This window comes from Camelus ferus, chromosome 7 (genome assembly GCF_009834535.1).
Source record: "Camelus ferus isolate YT-003-E chromosome 7, BCGSAC_Cfer_1.0, whole genome shotgun sequence".
Taxonomy (NCBI): domain Eukaryota; kingdom Metazoa; phylum Chordata; class Mammalia; order Artiodactyla; family Camelidae; genus Camelus; species Camelus ferus.
This window is the reverse complement of record NC_045702.1, coordinates 82,824,005-82,842,637: the sequence shown is the minus strand read 5'-3', so window position 1 is coordinate 82,842,637 and position 18,633 is coordinate 82,824,005. Positions and strand designations below refer to the sequence as shown.

At 46.3% G+C, this 18,633-nt stretch overlaps 1 protein-coding gene and 1 long non-coding RNA gene across 3 annotated transcripts in view; one reads left to right on the top strand and one right to left on the bottom strand.

The window, feature by feature from the left end:
* Positions 1–18,633, bottom strand: part of HECW1 (HECT, C2 and WW domain containing E3 ubiquitin protein ligase 1) — a 323,530-nt gene that overhangs the window by 21,732 nt on the left and 283,165 nt on the right. The window lies entirely within an intron of this gene.
* On the top strand, positions 2,379–17,139 carry LOC116665064. Its single transcript, XR_004321651.1, has 3 exons — positions 2,379–2,390; positions 12,448–12,453; positions 17,061–17,139. It is a non-coding gene; the product is annotated as an uncharacterized LOC116665064 (long non-coding RNA).

The window sequence follows — 18,633 nt, the reverse complement described above, 5'->3', positions numbered from 1 at the left end:
GGCAGGCTGTACGCAGATGTAGAGCGGATACAAATATTACAGGAGAGTAGCATTTTCGGCTCAGTGTTCAATGTTAAAAAATTGAATATCTCAATGAATTGTAAAATTTCCAGCAAAATATAAATTATTCAAATCTATTTAAGAAGAAGTAAGAACTTAAACAGACAAATAACCAGAGTGTAACTAGAAAACTTCGAAAAGAAAAAAAAAGGACCATATCCAAAATTGACACTGGGACTGGCCGGATATATACATATGGACGGAAAGCACCCCTGTCATTTAAACAGTCCCGGAAGCCAAAAAAGGGTAGAAAAGCCTCTTAATTCGTCATTATTGAGCTACCATAACCACACAGTGGAATCTGGAAAAGAGCAAAAGAAGGCAAACTAAAGACATCCCACTCATACATAAAAAAGTCATGAATAAAACACAAGAGAAAGGACCAGCATATGCCCTGAATAATGCCAAATGACTTAAGGATGTTTGATTCTAGGAAACTGAAGATAGTTTCTTATTAGGCATTCTATTATTAAAATTAATTATAAGGTCAAAAGACAAAAATATGGCTTTTCTTTTTCTTTTTGTTTCTTTTTTTGATTAGAAACTGAAGAGTTACTTGCAAATATCCACTGTCAATTTCTGAAGAAAAGAAATCTTTGTAGCAAACCAGGAATCGAAGAACGCTTCCCTACATAGTAAAGAACATTGATCTCAGCTTTGTGTCTGACAGTGAGAACACAAAGGATGCTGGTCATCACTGCGCTTCACAACATTTCCATTAGGGCTAGTCATTGTAATTCATTATAAAGGGAAAAATGGGAAACAGAAATAACCTGTTGAACACCTATAGGAACAACAGGGATCACGCTGTCTCATCGACCCTTGCAACAACTCTGTTTCATGACTATTGTCTATTTGCATTTCACAAGAAATCGAGGGTCAGTAATTAGCCTCAGGCATGCAAGGGGTGCAGCAAGGACGCCGACCCCTATCTGCCTGGGGCCAGACCAAGCTTTTAAGTCCCTTTTGAGAAGCCAGATGGTAAAGAGGTTAATCCCCTGGTCTAGGGGCCTGGCTGCCTGGTGTGTGACCTCAGGCAAGGACTTAATCACCCAGTCTTCATTTTTCCTTCTGGAAGACTGCACTCTTTCAATGATGGTTATTATTGCTATTTTTATTTCATGTCGTCTTCCGACACCTCCTTGTGCCAATTAGAAATATTTTGATGGAAGTAACCTCCAACTAGCATAAACCCAAAGAGGGGGTTCATTATAAGGCCCTGGCGGTGTCTCAAGGAACGCAGAGTCAGGAATGCAGTTGGGTGCCAGGAGCTACCGTGACTCCACCTCCCTCATCTGGTGTCCCATCTTGGTCCTCCCTTTCTGTGCCCATCTGTCCCTTTCTTCTCTTTCGCTGCCAGCAGGGCCCATGTTCTTCAGCCCAGGGTTCAAATACCTAGAGAGACCAACGTGACTTTCACTGACCCAGGTCCAAATTTCCAGCATGATTCCCTGGTTGCCCCAGCTCAGGCTGGATGCCTCGTCACCTGGACCAGTCCTGAGAGATCAGGAAAGCAGGGTCTAGGGGGCAGATCTCAGAATCTGGTGTCCTGTTCAGCCCTTTTCAGCTCAGATCTCCATTGCTTCCTTTTCAACCTGGGAGGTGGGATCAGATGGAGTGGAGCAGCGTGTTTTTAGCACAAGGGACTGCAATGCAGACCACCGATCGAGAATTGTTTATTTGTTTTGAATGGGGTAGGGCATCAGATAGAATTTCTAAAGATAAAATGATGTTGGTTTCACAGGCTGATGAAAGCAACTAGTAGACCTTAGATATTTTTCCATAGCTGTGCGAGCAATCTATGAGAATGCGGTTTGGCTTTATATAAACACAGACAGAATGGCTCGTAGCCAGTCTAGTACATACAGTAAAATATACTCTAGGGCAATGAACTACGATCTGGGATGTGTTTGTATAAAGCATGATACAGAGATTGCTCAATTCAAACCCAAACAACAGCTGAAAAGGCAGAGACTGGAATGAAGAGCCCTTCCTGGTGGACGAGTTCGCCATGACAATCTCGTGAAAAAGAAGACATCGTCCGGTGACTACGTTTCCCTTGTGGATTTCACCCAACTTGCACAATGCCTTGTTGGGAAATTGATGGTACTTGTCAACACAGGTTGTAAATGTGTAAGAATTACAGGGATGGAAAGAAAGGACTTTTCTTTAGCCTTTTGATTGATAATTGAAGCAACTATCCAGATCATTTCAGCAAAAAAAAAAAAAAAAAAAAAAAAAAAAGTTTTGATCTAAGTTACTTGGCACAAATAAAGAGTTCTAAGGATAAATGAAAGTGAGACTCTACAGAAGGAGAAGACGCCTCTTCCGTGCCCATGGCGTGCATGAGTTCCACGACTCTCCAGGTCCCAGGGTCTCCAGTTCGGGAGCCTGCATGTGTGAATGTGCAGGGGCTCCATCACTCCTTCCTCTCTGGGGACCCATGGGGCGTCTCCGCTGATCCTGCAGCCAGTCCTGCTCCTGGGGTGTGGTATGGCTCCTTTGTTTATTTTCTTGGTGGCCTTTTTTTTTTTTTTTAAATGGAGGTGCTGGGGATTGAACCCAGGACCTCATGCATGCTAACCACTGAGCTATGCCCTCCCCTACCCCCAGCTGCCAGTTCTTGAAGCATCTGATCTCAGCAGGCCCAGTGATGGTTACTGGGCTGTATGTTCCAGTGTCTCTGCCATTGGCCCCTGAGCTGCTGCCCAAGGTGAGCTCTCCTGAGTGGCCCGTGCTCACTTCTATTTTGCTGGTAGGGAACCAGCTCCTCTGTGTTGACCTGCTCTGGGAGAGGGGTCTCACAGTGGAGTCGCCTGGGCCCTGAGGGTTTCGGGGGATGGCTTTTGATGTTCACTCACTGTCCTTTCATCCCGAGGCTGGCAAAGTCGAGATGGGCTTTGGGGGCGACTGCCCCCACTCATGCACATCTAAACTTCAGTGCTGTTGGCCACTCCGGGCGTACTGGGCCATTCTTCTGCTTCTCTGGGGCTGCGTTATTTCTGAGGACCCCAGATTCTCTGCTGGCAATTTGCCTTCTGCTGGTTCTCCTTCCCAGGCACAGGGGATGAGCCCACGTGTGTCTGGTTCCAACCACGGGCACCATGCAACTTCTCCGCACAGGAGGGACCTCAGCTACTAAATAAATCAGCATGCAAAGTGGAGGACAGGAGGGGACAAGGCACGTCCCCCAGTGCATGTCCCAGAGGTCTCTAAATCCACATGCCAGCTCTACCAGGCTGGGTCCCACTGGGACCCTCCCCCAGCACTAGACGGTGGGTCTCAACCTTCCCTCCATTCCAGCCATCTGAAGAATACAACACTCTGATGGGTCAGGAGCAAGGCCTCCCTCCATCAATTCGGGGGGAAAGAGAGAATTTCCCTCTGGCTCCCTCTTGGGTGTAATATTAAAAACTCCCCAGGAGATTCTGATAGGCTCACCTTAAGAGGTATTGTATTACTGACTTTTTAAAAACACATGAGCCCTTTTTATTTTTCCTATTTATTTTCTGATCAGAGATGGTTCCACAGAAACCCATGTGGACCTAAGCCATCCCATAAAGATGATCATATAGCGAAATACCAAGAACCCCATATTTAATAGGAAAACAATCCTCTCTATTGAGAGTCAGTCGAATACGGGTCTCGTGAGAAGCCCCGGTCTGTTTTCCTCCAGGGGAGGAGTGTGGACAAGCTCACACATTTCTCAACCTGACCCCACCCATCCTGTGGTTTGCAGAAACATCCCTTGGACTAAGTTGTTTTCAAGTGCGTGGTTTTCAACATGCTACAAGTTTTTGTTTTGGGGAAGCATCAATCCTCACCCTCCTGACAAAGAAAAATAACAGAATTGGGTATTTTTTAGTGTAAAGAAAAAATATAAGCAATATAGACAAAAGCGAATAAAAATGCACCATCTCCTGAGGCAAAGTCCTTGACCCTGGTGGGCGAGCGGGCACGAGCTGATGTAAACGGGGCCCTCCTGCCACTCCTGCTTCCTGTGAAATGTCCCCATTTCATGCCACAGCACAGCCCAGAGACCCTCATATATTGGCAAACAGGTTTTCATCATTCCAGTTTTTTGTTTGTTTGTTTTGATGGAGGCACTGGGGATTGAACCCAGGACCTCGTACACGCTAACCCTGTGCTCTACCACTGAGCTATACCCTCCCCCCTCATCATCCCAATTTAAACAAACTCCAAAGTATTTCATTTTCTGAATGTTTTGCACTTGGTTTAGCCCTTCCTACTCTGATGGAAGCCTAGGTGGTTTTCATCCTTAACCATCTGCTTCACAGGTTTTGGTGTGGGGGCAGTGTACAGCCAGGGAGCCCCGGGACCGTCGGAGAACTTGTGAAATGGGTGGACGTCACTGTCCAAGCATCCCCGTCAACACCTCCCCAGATGTCTGAGAGATGAACATGGCTTGCCTCTGATGAAAGCACCTGCAGACACTGAGGGAGGTTATGGCAGGAGATCTGAAAGGAACCAATGTTATGGGCAAGGATTTATCTCGGTCCCATCTGGCTTTTGTACATTTTAGTGGGTGTTCAAGGCTAAAGGAGTTTCACACATTTCCAGCACATCTTCCCACACGGTTTCCGAGGCCCAGCAAAGTACTTGACTCCCTCCTTGAGTGATTTGTGGTTTATAATTTGTTGATTCATTACTCTTTGGGCTGTTTGTCAATAATCCAAGAAAGGCAGTGTGGTGGGTTGCCAGCTCTGAGGTCAGGCTGACTTAATTCTTCTGACCCGTGTGACTTCAGGCAAGCTCCTTACCTTCCACGGGTCCTTAGTTTACTCATCTGTACAATGGGATCATAATGGAACCTACTGTATAGGGCAACTGCTAAGATGCTGAAGGACTTAGCCCAGGGACTACTGATCTACCTGGGTGTTCATCCAGTCTGGCATGCCTGATCCCTCATACCAGGCTCAGAACCCCACTGGCTACACACCCAGGCCTGACTGAAGGTAAGAATGTGGACTAGAGCAGTACTTTCCTCCTGTTGCAGAAACACAAACTTTTGCTCTGCTTACAAACAGTATTCATGTACGACAGTGCCTGGCAGGACAAGGGTGCCATTAAGATTTGCTGAATTGAATTATTCACAATAGCAAAGACATTGAAACAACCCAAATGTCTGTCAACAGATGACTGGATAAAGAAGATGTGGTATATATACACAGTGGAATACTACTCAGCCATAAAAAGAATAAAACAGTGCCATTTGCACCAAAAGGGATGGACCTGGAGATTATCATTCTAAATGAAGTAAGCCAGGGAAAGAAAAATACCACATGATATCACTCACATGTGGAATCTAAAAAAAAAAAAGGATGCAAATGAACTTATCTACAAAACAGAAATAGACTCACAAACATACAGAACAAACTATAGTTACCAGGAGGGAAAGAGGGTGGGAAAAGATAAATCAGGAGTTCAAAATTGGTACTTCTTGGGGAGTGATGGAAATGTTAGCTATCTTGATTGTGGTGGTGGTTTCATGGGTGTAGACATCTATCAAAATTCATCAAATTGTACATCTGAAATATGTGCAGTTTACTGTACAAGAATTATACCATGATAAAGGTTTAAAAAAAAGACACTGAAGGCTACTGACAAAAAGTATGGAAAATGAGAAGCTGCTATAATGCTTTGAGACCTAAAGATAGATCTTCAAATATAACTTAGTTTGAATTCTAGGTTATAAATCTGTTTTTAAATGTTAGTTTTAATATAAATGAATCTTGTCTGGAAAACTGAAAAAAAAAAAGAAAAGATTTGCTGAATCAAATTAAATTGAAAATTATCATTGGTTTCATTCCAGTGGATAAACTGGACAGACAGACCTACTGGAAATTTTGGAAACATCATCTGAAGGCTGTTCAGTTAGGTTAATTGCTCACATTTCCAATATCTAGAGTAGGTCTCTGTCCAGAAAGATGGACAGAAAGACCAAACTGCAGAGAAGACTAGACATGTCTGGGTCTATGTGTGGAAGGATGTGATGAGTGTTTTATACCCAGAAGCTGAAATAGCAGGTCTCTCCCCACCTCCTTCCCTCTTTTTGTCGTCAATCTCTAACGAAACTCTGTGTGGGAACATGTTTTAGCAGGAGGTGTCCTCTGCAGTGACTTCACAGCGTACTTCTTGACTGATTCTTCAAACAAGAGCAGTTTGCATAATGGCAAAAAATTCAGTCGGGAAGTTTGAGAGAGGAATTTCTTGCTCTCTGGTCAGATTTATGGAAAGGGAAGCAGGATGGTTGGAAATAAATAAAATAAGCGAAGAAAATAAAAGGCCTAATTTTACCCTGGAAGGACATTTTGGAGAGTGGAACCAAACCCCTTTCAAAGGCTTCTAGTTAATCCCTTTAGATGAACGTGATATAAAAATGGAATAACACCCTCAGTGCGGTGCCCGGGCAACACGCCGAGCCTGAAAGGTTCTGCTGTGGGGTTTCTGGTAGTTGGATCCCCTGGCATAAAACTCGGCCCCCTAACACTTGTCTCAAGGTGTCTGTTGGTTTTGGCGACCTTCTTGGACTCTTCTTGACCTGTAAGCCGTCAGTCTCTCTCCGCATGACTCTTGGCTTCTGCATCTTTTGATGTATCACCACTAAACTCCCTGTACCGGCTTCAGCCTTGAGAGACCCAAAGCTGGCCCCCTCTCCTGGCCTTCCTGCCTGGAAAGGGGGTCCGATAGAGCTGGACACTTGGTGATAATGTGCTTGGCTCTTGCTGCCTTTGGTGAGGAGATGGGGGACTGAGGCAGAAGCAGGAACAGCCGGCAGGACACTGAGGTCGGCTCAAAACCCGGCACACAGTCTATAGACTTTGAAGGTCTTTTCCAAAAGCCATGGCACCTTCTAGAGCACGGGCACCTGTCAGAACCAGCACGGCTCTGGCAAATCTCAGAGGCTCAAAAACACGTCGTTGAGTCACTGAATGGGCCCAGAGGGCTGCTTAAATTGCCCCCATGGCTGAGTGCCCCCGGGACATCGTGACAATGGCCTGCCTCCCGAGCTATGACTCCGTGTCAGCACCCACCTGTGCTCGGCCGACCTCTTGCAGACTGACAGCTGAGTTCTAGAAGGCTCTCTCTGCAGTTTTCCATCCCTGCTCCTTTCTGGTTCTTCCCTCATCACTGCTTCCCTGGCAATGGACCAGGGCTTGTAAGGGCTGAGGTCCTTTAAGAAATCCTTGTGGTTCTCAAAAGAATAGAGTCAATTTCTCAACAGCTGTTGTCATTTGCTGTTCTGGGCTCAACAGGGGTTTCAACCACCCCTGGCCTCTTCCCACTCCATGCTGGTACCACCCATCCCCTCAAAGTTGTGATCACCAAAACTGTCTCTAGATATTCTCAAGTGTCCCTTGATAGGAGTGGGGGCCAAACTGGCCTCTCCAGGGCAGGAATATCTAGTCTCCTTTCCGACTGACACGTGGGTACCACGTGCCTCTCCTGGACCCTCTGAGGCAATGAAGGTCACCCCCCATTAGGCTTTGTGCTCCACTCGGCACACATTGGAGCAGTTTTCATCACTCCCTGAATCTCTAAGTCCACCTTCCTACTCCACCAAATATCACTTTAGACCCCCACCTGGAACTCGGGCCCCAGGGTGCTCTTGGGAGAAGGATGGAGGGGAGGACGAGTCTTCCGGAATGTACCAGATTGCATCATCCTTTCTGAGGGGACGATGCCTGATCTGAATGAAGAAAAGGAGTGAGCCTCCAGGACAAGGAGCATTCATTACTGGGGGAGTAGCGATGCCCAAGATGGGAACATACATGGTTTGTTTGAGTAACAGTAGAGAGGGCAGAGGGGCTGGATGCTGAGAGAGAAAGGGAGGATGGTAGGGGGTGACTCTGGAGAGCTACCCCAGGGGGCAGATCATGCAGGGCTCGGCAGGCCAGGAGAAGGACTCTGGATTTTATTCTGAGAGTGATGGGAATCCATTGGAGGTTTCATGTAGCGTCTGTGGACTGAACTGATTGAAGCCGAACATGATTGCTCTGGATGCTGCCTGGAGAGGTGAGACCAGCAAGAGGGGAGGTGGACAGACCAGTTTAGAGGCTCCTGCAGTGATCCAGATGGGAGGTGAGGGCAGCTGACCCTAGGGTGGTGGTAGTGGGGGTGAAGAGGTCAGATTGGGGATGTTTTTTCAGGAGACAGAGTCAAGAGGATTTGCTGATGGCTTGGAGGGGAGATGTGAGAAAAAGAGAGGCACCAGAGACAGCCCATGGTCTTGGGTCAGAGCAGTTGCGTGAATGGTGGTGCCACGTCCTGAGATAGGAAACACCGGGAGAGGAGGTTTGGAAGAGAAACTTGAGTGTAGACCTATTACGTTTGTGATGGGTATTAAATATCCGGGTGGAGCTGTGGAGCAGGAAGTTGGACCAATGAGTCAGCCCTTCCAGGAACAGGGCTGGGCTGCCGGTGTTAATGTGGGCTCATCAGGAGGCAGAGGGCGTCTGAGTTCAGGCAGCTGAACGAGATCACCAAGGAAGTGCATGCGGATGGAGAGATGGACCAAGGGCTGAACCTTAAGCAATGCAACATCCAGGGATCTGGAAGATGAGAGTGACAAGAAAGTAAACTGAGCAGCAATAGGCAGTAAGTTAGGAGAGGGACCGAGGGCTGTGGAGAGTGTTTCGAGAGTGAGGCAGAGACTGACTGAGTTAAGTGCTTCCGTGAACAAGTAATAGGAGGTCTGAGAGTTGCGCTGGTAAAAGCTGTTTCTGTTCCCTCCCCTGATGAGAGGGAAAGGGGAGGGAAGGCTGGCTGGAGAGGATGGGAGAAGAGGAAGTGGGAAGTGAGCACCAATAACTCTTTGTAGGAGTATGTCTTTAAAGAGGAGCAGTGAATCAAAGCGGTAGGTGGAACAGGGTGTGACATCAAAGGACGCTTGGGTTTGTCTTTAAATGTGAGAGAAACAACAGTGTGTTCATGTATTTTTAATTTCAACAAATTTACTGAGCGCCTCCCATGTGCATCTGAAGATGCAAAGGCAAACGTTCCTTCTGAAGAGTTTACAGGACAGTGAAGGGGAGAGAGAGAGAGGAATACAGCATCTCATTACCATGTAGCAGGTGCCATAGAAGAGGGCACAGGATGTGTGAAACCTCAGAGGAGAGAGACTTAGCTGACTTGGGGGAGATGAAATCTAGGTAGAGTTCCTGGGGGAGGTGATGACTGAGGCAAACTATGAAGAACGAGTAGGAATTAGTCTGCTTCAGAAGGCAGGGAAGGGCCTGCCAAGAAAATAAACTCACAGAAGGGAAAAGGCAGGAAATAGAATGGAATGTGTTTAGAACAGCAGGAAATTCATGATGACTAGAACAGAAAGAGAGAGAAGGGGCAAGATCCAGCCAAAGAAAGAGGAAGTGGGAGGTCCCGGAAGGTTTTATTTTCCGTGCCAGTGAGCTCAGCCTTTAAACTGAAGAAAACAGGGACCCACTGAAAAGCTTAAGGAAAGGAATGAGTTGCTTGGCATTTCAGAGAAATCAATCCATACCACGTGCAGGACAGATTTGAGGAGGGGGACGCACTGGACGCAGCATGCCCGGGTAACCGTGAGGCACATTTTGGAGGTGAAACTGGCAGGCCAGGGAGTTTTACATGAAGAGAAGGAGAAGTTAAAGATGACAGGAAGTGGCTCACGGGAGAGACTGGATGTTCACCTGAGGGAGGCTCAGGGTGAGCGTTTCGCAGGGACACAAGAGAAAAGAGTTTGAAGTTCAACAGAGAGGCTGAGCTAAAAACATAGATTTAGATTCATAGTTTGATGTGGAGGGAAACTTACAAAATAGTAAACTTTGGCTCCATGGCTGAATTTTATATAAAATGACATCTATCTATTCACCCATCCATCCATTCAATAAAACAACATGGAAAGATTGAGTCAAAATATTAATAGGATTTACTTCTGTGTGGAGCTATTTCCTTATGTGCATTAATTTTTTTTGCAATGAATGTGGATCACTAATATGATAAAATTATAAATGTTTACTTGCATATAAAAGAGATATAAGGACAACCAGAAGACATTGACGTGTCAGAACATAAGGGGGTGGATTTTCAGGTAGGATCTACAGCAGTGAAGTGTCCATTGAGGTTGGGAGCGATAACAGCTCCTTGGGTTTGCAAGTTGGGGGTCTCTATTGCTCATGGAAAGGACAGTTTTGGTGCTGAATACTGAGGTCAGATTTCAGGAGGTGAAAAAGTGAAGGAGGGGAAAGGAGCCGTAAACAGGGGGAGAGAGTGAAGTAAAAAGATGGGTGGAGCAAAGGCGTGGAGGAGATGGGAAGGGATGGGTCCGGAGTCTTAAGTGGAAGGATCTTCCTGGGACAGGAGGAGGGCGGTGCAGGGAAAGCGTGAAGGTTGGGTGAGTCTTTGTAACCGCGGTGGGAAATTGATGTGGTCCCTCAAAGTTGGTCTTTCCGTAAGCTCTGAAGTCATCTCCTCAAAGTGAAGGAGTCTGCCTGCTAGGGGCTTTGGGTCCAGCGGAGTGAAAAAGGCATCTGAGGACTGGTGAGGTCAGAGAGTATGATTTAGAATCGTACCATCTCTCAAGGTGATTTCATTTCCTCTTGTACTAGGAGTACAGGAGAGAGCTCAGGCATTGAACATGGCAACGTGAGTTATGTATTGACCCACGGTGGCATCTTGCCCATCAGATGGGGTGTAAGCATGGAGGGGGGAGGGGATGGTGTGCAGGGAGAGGAGGCGCTGAGGAGGCCTGGGGTGAAGGAAGCCATGGCAGATGGGCAGGGGAGGGTGAGTCTGAGGTGCAAATGAGCTTGGTGAACAGCTGCGGTCGGGGGAGGAGGTGGGAACACTGGCTGCAGAATGACTGATGGTGGGGTTTTAGAGCTTTGAACTTCCAGTATGGCGCAGTTCTGGGTGATAATGAGGTTGGGAGGGCCATTGTGGGAGCAGGCGGCTGGAGCAGAATGGAGGCCAAAGCCACTGGGGCTAGGTGAGTTAGATCTCTCCTCTACACCACCTTTACTCAGATAGCATTTCAAGAAATGTGTCAAGAATTGCCTCCCTCATGGCCTGAAAAGTTGCTGAAACACAGTAGATGCAAGGCATGATTTATATTTGGTTTACACGGCTTCCCTGTATGTGGAAACAGCGTTGCAAATTAGCTGAGGAAACTCGAAGTTTCCTTCTTCGGTCATGAAACTGTGTGTCATGACTCTGCCAACACAAGATAATGACAGGATGTTATCTTTTGATTGTTAATTAACAAGTGAAATGAATGTCTAGCTCTGGTGCCTGCCAAGTGCCCCCATTAACATCCACCCCATAGGGGGCAGAGGAGCTGTTCCTCAACCTGGCAACATGGGGGACCAAATGGGCCTCTCCCTTTCAGGGGAAGCTCTTCCAGGGACATATGCCGATCACCTGTATCGGCAGTGGGTTGAATGTTGGCTCCCTGCCCCCTGTCCACTTTCTAGACCCTGGAACTCATGAATGTGACCTTATTGAGAAAAAGAGTCTTTGTAGACATAATTAAGGATCCCAAGGCGAGATTGTCTTGGATTATCCACATGGGCCCTAAATGCACTGACAGACGCCCTTATAAGAGACAGAAGAGGAGAAGATGTGGAAACAGAGGAAAATGCCATGTGAAGACAGATGAGGATAATAGAGGGAGGCAGCCACAAAGCCAAGGAACGCCTGGAGCCCCTGGAGACTGAGTGAGGCAGGAAGGAGTCTCCCCTGGAGCCTTCAGAGGGAACAGGTCCTTGCTGATGCCTTAATTTTGGACTTTCAGCTTCCAGAGCTGAGAATACCCAGTTGGTGGTAATTGGTTATGGCAGAAAGCAATGCAGTGTCCAGTGCAAAGGAAACCCCTCTTCTTTAGCCTTCTGGAACAATTATCACTAAGCACACTATTGTGAAGCTTGAAAGTTGATTCACTAAAGTCGTATATTTAATTTCATGCAAGAGGGGAATTTATCTAATTTTGAATGAGACAGAGTCTGGTTCCATGCCCAGAATTACGCAGAAAAGTTGATTGAAACATGCTGCTTGCCTGGATAGCTAAAACGCTCTGAAATCTGCTCGGTCCTCATCTGACTGGGTGAAACAGGAAGGTGCAGGCTCACAAGGTCTTAACTATGTGAGCTGCACAGACCAGAGAATCAAGGGAGAGCAAGTCAGTGCGTTCCAGGCAGAACCCTTTCAATGCTAGGTCCCTCTCTTGCCTGTGACTCACAGAGCAATGTACAGCATTTCATGGAAAACGGAGTCAGGCTAAAAAAAAATCATCAGTTTGATATAAACTAAACAACGTTCACGTTCTTCATTCATTCATTTATTCACTCCTTCAACCTTTCCACAAATCACGACGAGACACCCACCATTTCTGAGGAACTGGTTGCTGGGATATTTGGTAAGTTCAGCAGAAGAGGCTGCCAAGCTTCGGTGGAGCACACAGTCTGGTGACATTAGAGCTCAGGAAGTCATTAGAAGTCACTGAAATGGCACTCTGTCATCTCCACGTGACTAGCAAAATAATTAGGTCTCTGATACCATCACGTTCTCACGCCGCATGGAAGCGTAGTGTGCTGGTACAACCACGTACCAGGAAGCCCTGAAGCTCTGTGAGTAACTGGTTCTGAATTACCCTCATTGGTGGAGGGGAAGCATGATCCGGGTAAACCAAACAATGTAATAAATCAATACGATGCCAGGGCTCATGACTATGTTCTGTTTCGCTCTATCGTTTTGAAGATCTCTCTACTGATGAGCATCTTTCTTTATAGAATAGAATGGGTTGATACTCTTTCAGATTAGATTATAAGTCTAGAATAGAAGTCTGGATAGCAGGGAGAGCCAATCTTGGAGTCTGTGTTGCAGCTCATCATCTGAAAACTGGAAGCCCATCTTTGGGACCATAAAGATCCCAAGGCATGTGTCTGATCTGCCCCCAGTCTGTGCCTGAGGATCTGTCCCCTGGGTGGTGTCACACACTTTCTTGGAAGTCTAGACTGGTTCCCATGTGTCTTTCACATACATAGCCCTGATCATCAGATTTATGTGTTTCCACCCATTGGCGCCTTTCTCAGATCCTGAGATCACTTGGGTACCTCGACCCTGTTCTCAGCTTGTTAGGGTTGAACTTCTGTCCCTGGTCCACCTCTGCAAATGCCATTTTCAACACTTTTTGGGACAGCCTTACTAGTCTCAACTTAGAAAATCCATTTAGGTTGACGTTGGCCCTTGGTCCTCCCTCCATTCCAATGTCTGCTGCAGTCAAACACTTCACCCTTGCCACTGCTCCGAATATTTATTTCTTCTCGTGAAATTGAGGCTACAACAGAAAATCAACCTTTGCATTTTCACGTAACTTACGTTTTTAAGGTCCTTTGAAAACCAGAAGTTGTTGATGCTATTCATTCTCTTCTTTAAACAAATCAGAAAATGAACACATCTCACGGATAGTATACCCTTCAATGACTTAAACAATAGTTCCAATTTTGTTAGTTTTTATACTTAAGAAGAGCCAAGCCCAGAGATTTCTCAGCCATGAAATGGACCACATATTGTCATGTATTCTTGGGCCTGTATTGTCGCTAGAGGACTTTCGTTTCCTTGGTCCTCAGAGCAAAATTTTAACGTGGGCAGCTTCGATTTCCATTTATTTAATCAAGCTGTAATATAGTCATAAAAAAGAGTTTGAGCCATGTAACCAAAGCCTAATTTTTAATCCCCATTTCACATGTTAGAATGCTGATGTAAGATAGTATAAACAGTCTGGTCAAAGTAATTCACTTGGATTCTTTTGAACCCCTTCCTCAGTTTAAATCTTGATACACCAGGGCAATTAGGAGAATAGGAATTGGCACGTCCCATTCCTGGGCAGCCCGGAAGCCTTTCCCACGCTCCACCAGTGGTTGCTTACAAAATGTGCTGGAACCCAATCAAAAAATGGGCAGAAGACTTAAACAAGCAATTCTCCAAGGAAGACATACAGATGATCAATAGGCACATGAAAAAATGCTCAATAGCACCAATTATCAGGGAAATGCAAATCAAAACTACAATGAGGTATCACCTCACACCAGTCAGATTGGCCGTCATTCAAAAGTCCACAAATCACAAATGCTGGAGAGGCTGTGGAGGAAGGGGAACCCTCCTACACTGCTGGTGGGAATGCAGTTTGGTGCAGCCACTATGGAAAACAGTGTGGAGATTCCTCAAAAGACTAGGAATAGACTTAACATGTGACCCGGGAATCCTGCTCCTGGGCTTGTATCCAGAAGGAACCCTACTTCAGGATGACACCTGCACCCCAATGTTCATAGCAGCACTATTTACAATAGCCAAGACATGGAAACAGCCTAAACGTCCATCAGCAGATGACTGGATAAAGAAGAAGTGGTATATTTATACAACGGAATACTACTCAGCCATAAAAACTGACAACATAACGCCATTTGCAGCAACATGGATGCTCCTGGAGATTGTCATTCTAAGTGAAGTAAGCCAGAAAGAGAAAGAAAAATACCATATGAGATCGCTCATATGTGGAATCTAAAAAAAAATAAATACAAAACAGAAACAGACTCATAGACATAGAATCAAACATGTGGTTGCCAAGGGGGACAGGGGGTGGGAAGGGACTGGGATTTCAAAACCTAGAATAGATAAACAAGATTGTACTGTGTAGCACGGGGAAATATATACAGGATCTTGTGGTGGCTCACAGCGAAAGAGAATGTGACAATGAATGTCTGTATGTTCGTGTATAACTGAAAAATTGTGCTCTACACTGGAATTTGACACAACATTGTAAAATGACTATAACTCAATGAAAAAAAATGTTAAAAAAAATAAAAGCACATATAGAGGAAAAGGTGTTCTTTCAAATATTTCCAACTCAAATAATTTAATCACATAACATTTTAATAAATTTTACAATGCCTAATACTAAAAAAAACCCCCCCAAAACCCCCACAAAATGTGCTGGAACTTCTTTTCCAATAATACAAGCACACAGGGGAGCTAAAGGCAAAAAGAATAACCCCAAAACCCAGATCTCCACAGTCTGTTTGGTGGGGACATTTTTTTTCCAAGTCCTTTCTATGGTCGGTTTACATGGGCATGTCACAGCCTCTCCACTCCTCTCTTCCCGTCTACAAATAAGGGATAATGATGTGCAATTTCGCCTAGCTACCTTATAGGAGAACTGTAGAAAAGAGTAATTTAGTGTTAATAGGTTCTTTGAAGATGAAAAGCGCTTCATAATTGCTCACTTCTATTATATTTTAAAAACCCATCTCAAAGATACTCCTCTTTCCTTAAGCTCATAACTTCAATAAATTAAAAATAATTATCCTTTCTCAACCTTATTATTCGAGTGCATAAAATATGATGTTCCCACGCAACGTATATTTCCAGGCTGTACCCAATATTACTGTCACTTTTTTTTGACCTGTATTTTTTTTCTCTTAACTTCTCACATATTGGTAAGTTGAGTGAAAAATCTGTTGTTTCTGCCTGGGGTGATTTCAGCTCTTTGTGTGAAAACTGCACGAATGTCTAGCTTTCTCCTCACTCTCTCTGCGGGGGCTCTCAGAGCTGCCAGCATCTTTGGCAATGTTTCTCCAAGTGTGACCACCCTTCCTTTGGCATCAGATTCCCTGGGGAGGAGGGAAGCGGTGCTTGTTCAAATACAGGGGCCTGGAAATGAGACTATCTGTGGGGTGGGTTCTGGGAATCTGCGTTTAAAACAAATTCTGCACTTGCTGACTGAAGTTTGAGAACCCCAGGCTCCAAGTTCCACATTCTTTTTTTTTTTTTTTAAAGATGGAAAAAAAAAATGATGTGAAGGTCAGAAGTGAAGTTTCACCTTAGGCATCAGCCATAGTGGTTCACGCATGGGTATCAGAGACGGGACGGTGCTCAAAGACACATATCTTCCCAAAGCAGAGGGTGTGAGTGTCCTGCTTGGCTCCCTCTCAGCCCGCTTACCTGCATCCATGCTTCCTCCCACCCCACTAAATAGGGGGGGTTCTTTTTTTTGTCCCAAGTGAAGCCCTTCATGTGTCCCATCTCTGCAGTTGTGCCTCTGTAACCCACCCTGGACAGGACATTCCTCCCTAGTCCAGAGGAAGACGGGGACCGCCCAGGTCTCAGAGTTTCTCTCTCCACTCGGGCCAAGATCTTCTTCCCTCCTGCCTCCTGGGGCTCCTGGCCCACCCATCTTCCACCTTCTTTAATAATTCAAGTCTTTCCCTCTCTTCTGATTTTATCTCCTCCAAAACCTTGCGCCCTTCCAGCTGCCTCACTTAAGTGAGCTTCCAGAAACAGCAGTTTTCAGAACGATGGATGGCTAATAAAGATGGAAGCAAGCAGAACTCCCTGGGGAAAGCGAACACCCAGCTCAAACAGCGGGGGCAAGTGCCCACAATAACATCCTTGCACTGGAGCTGTTCTGGAGTGAGTATTTGCAATGTGGGGTTGTGAGTCTCTGCAACATTTCCCTGCTCCTTGCTCCCACGCCACGCCCAGCATGGTTTGCTCTCCCTCTGCTGGGGGCACATTCTTGCCCGCTGAGTTCAGGGTTTGGCCCTAAGCTAGTCTCTCATCTCTGCAGCTAATAGTGGGTTCGGCTGGGCCCGGGCATCCCCACCAGTGGTTTTGCTTTGTAATTGTTCCCTCCTGGTCTGGGGGGTGACTGAGGTGTGGCATCTGGTCCTCCTGCTGGCCTGGAGGGAGGGAGAGGGTGGCCTGCTGCTGGGCAGGTGACAGCACTGGACCGGACCAGACAGGAACCCCCTCTCTGACACCCCCACCCCCTCCACCGCCCGCCCTGCCCCCAGCCAACCAGAAACACTATGGGAATCCTGATTCCCAAGGGGCGTGGCCTCGTTCCTAGCTCCGCCCCTCATTGGAGTCCAGGAGGCAACTGTCCCAGGAAGCAAATGATTAAAGCCAATGGGAAGTTCTCTTCTGGATCGATTTGAAGGGAACTGGAGCATGGACTTGGCTCAGGGGCCTGACCACACCGTGGTTCTGGCCTGGTCCCCGCTCAGAGGCTGGGTTCTGCTGGTCCCGTAACCAGAGATGCTTGATATCTGACTTGTTCCAACGTTGCGCTGTGTTTTTAAAGGACTACAGGCCACAGAAATATTATTTATTCTGAAAAATATTGCTGCCTGTGTTCAGCTATGTGACACTTTTCATTTTCCCATCTTTTTCCTTCTGGAGACATGAAAGCAGTGTGTCTCAACATGGGAGGCATCAGGCAATGTCTGGAGACATTTTTGGTCGTTATAACTTGGGGGGGGGTGATGGCAGGACTGGAACTGGTGAGCAGAGACCAGGGATGCTGTTCAACATCCTCCAACACATAGGACCGTCCCCACAATAAGGAATTATCTGGGGGTAGTGGTAAAGCTCAGTGGTAGAGCGTGTGCTTAGCATGCGCAAGGTCCTGGATTCAATCCCCAGTCCCTCCACTGACAAAAACAAACCCACAAACAGATAGAAAAATTACACACACACAAAGAATGATCTGGCCCCAAATGTCAATAGCACCACGATTCAAATTAGAGAGGAATTTAACCAAATTGTTTGGTAGCCAAGCAGGGTGTGCTGCCATCATTAACTAAACAGTCCATTCTTTTCCAACTTCATTGAACTACTGTCTCTGTCCTATATTAAAATCTTGTGCATCCTTAGGTCCATTTCGGGATAATGCAAAGTGTTTAAAAAGAGCGCACTGTCTAATAGTCTGGAAAACCTTACTAGAAGTTTCTCGCAAGTTCTGAAGAAAGCTGGGTTAAGAAATGGACAGAGCCACACGTGGACACGCACATTTTGTGGTGCTTCTCTACGAATTCATGCCCGAGAGCTTCTCGAGGGCATCGCTAGGAAGGCTACTCAGAGTCAGCCAGAAATGGGACCCGGGAAGCGCTGGCAGGTGTCAAAGGCGAATTGGGGACCGCTGTTGGGATGGCGTGGGGGATGCAGGAGCTTCGCTCTCTGGTCCTTGACTCAAATGAAAACGACACATTGAGCTATTCTGTCAGGGGGCCCTTGGGGATTGAAGGACCAGGAGAGAGCCAACGGAATCTTGTGATCTTGTGGTTTCTACCTACTAATTCAGACTCTGCAGATGAAGCAAAGGATATTTAAAGGGTGTTATCCCGGACTTCTTAAATTCCATAAAACTCTGCAATTACCCTTAATACCCACTTGGCCAAACTTTAAACATGCTTGAAGGAGTTCCCCTTCCTCCTTCCACCTCCCTTTGCTAAAGACCTGAAAGCAGAAGATTTTTGCCACCCAAGTCGTGTCTGCTTAAAAAGGGAGAGGTCAGAGGTCAGAGTTCAGGGCAGGGGCAGAAGGACTCTAGAAAGAAGACTGGCTTGCAGTCAGCAAAGGCTTTTGGAGATTTTGGCTTCAGAGGTCCCGGAATTTCTCGTTGTGACACTAGTCCCGTTAGATCTGTCACCATCACTGACAGGAAAGGAGCCCAGGGAACTTTGGGTGGTTGTACAGAAACTGATCAAACAGCATCAGATTGAAACCTTCTCACACTGACCA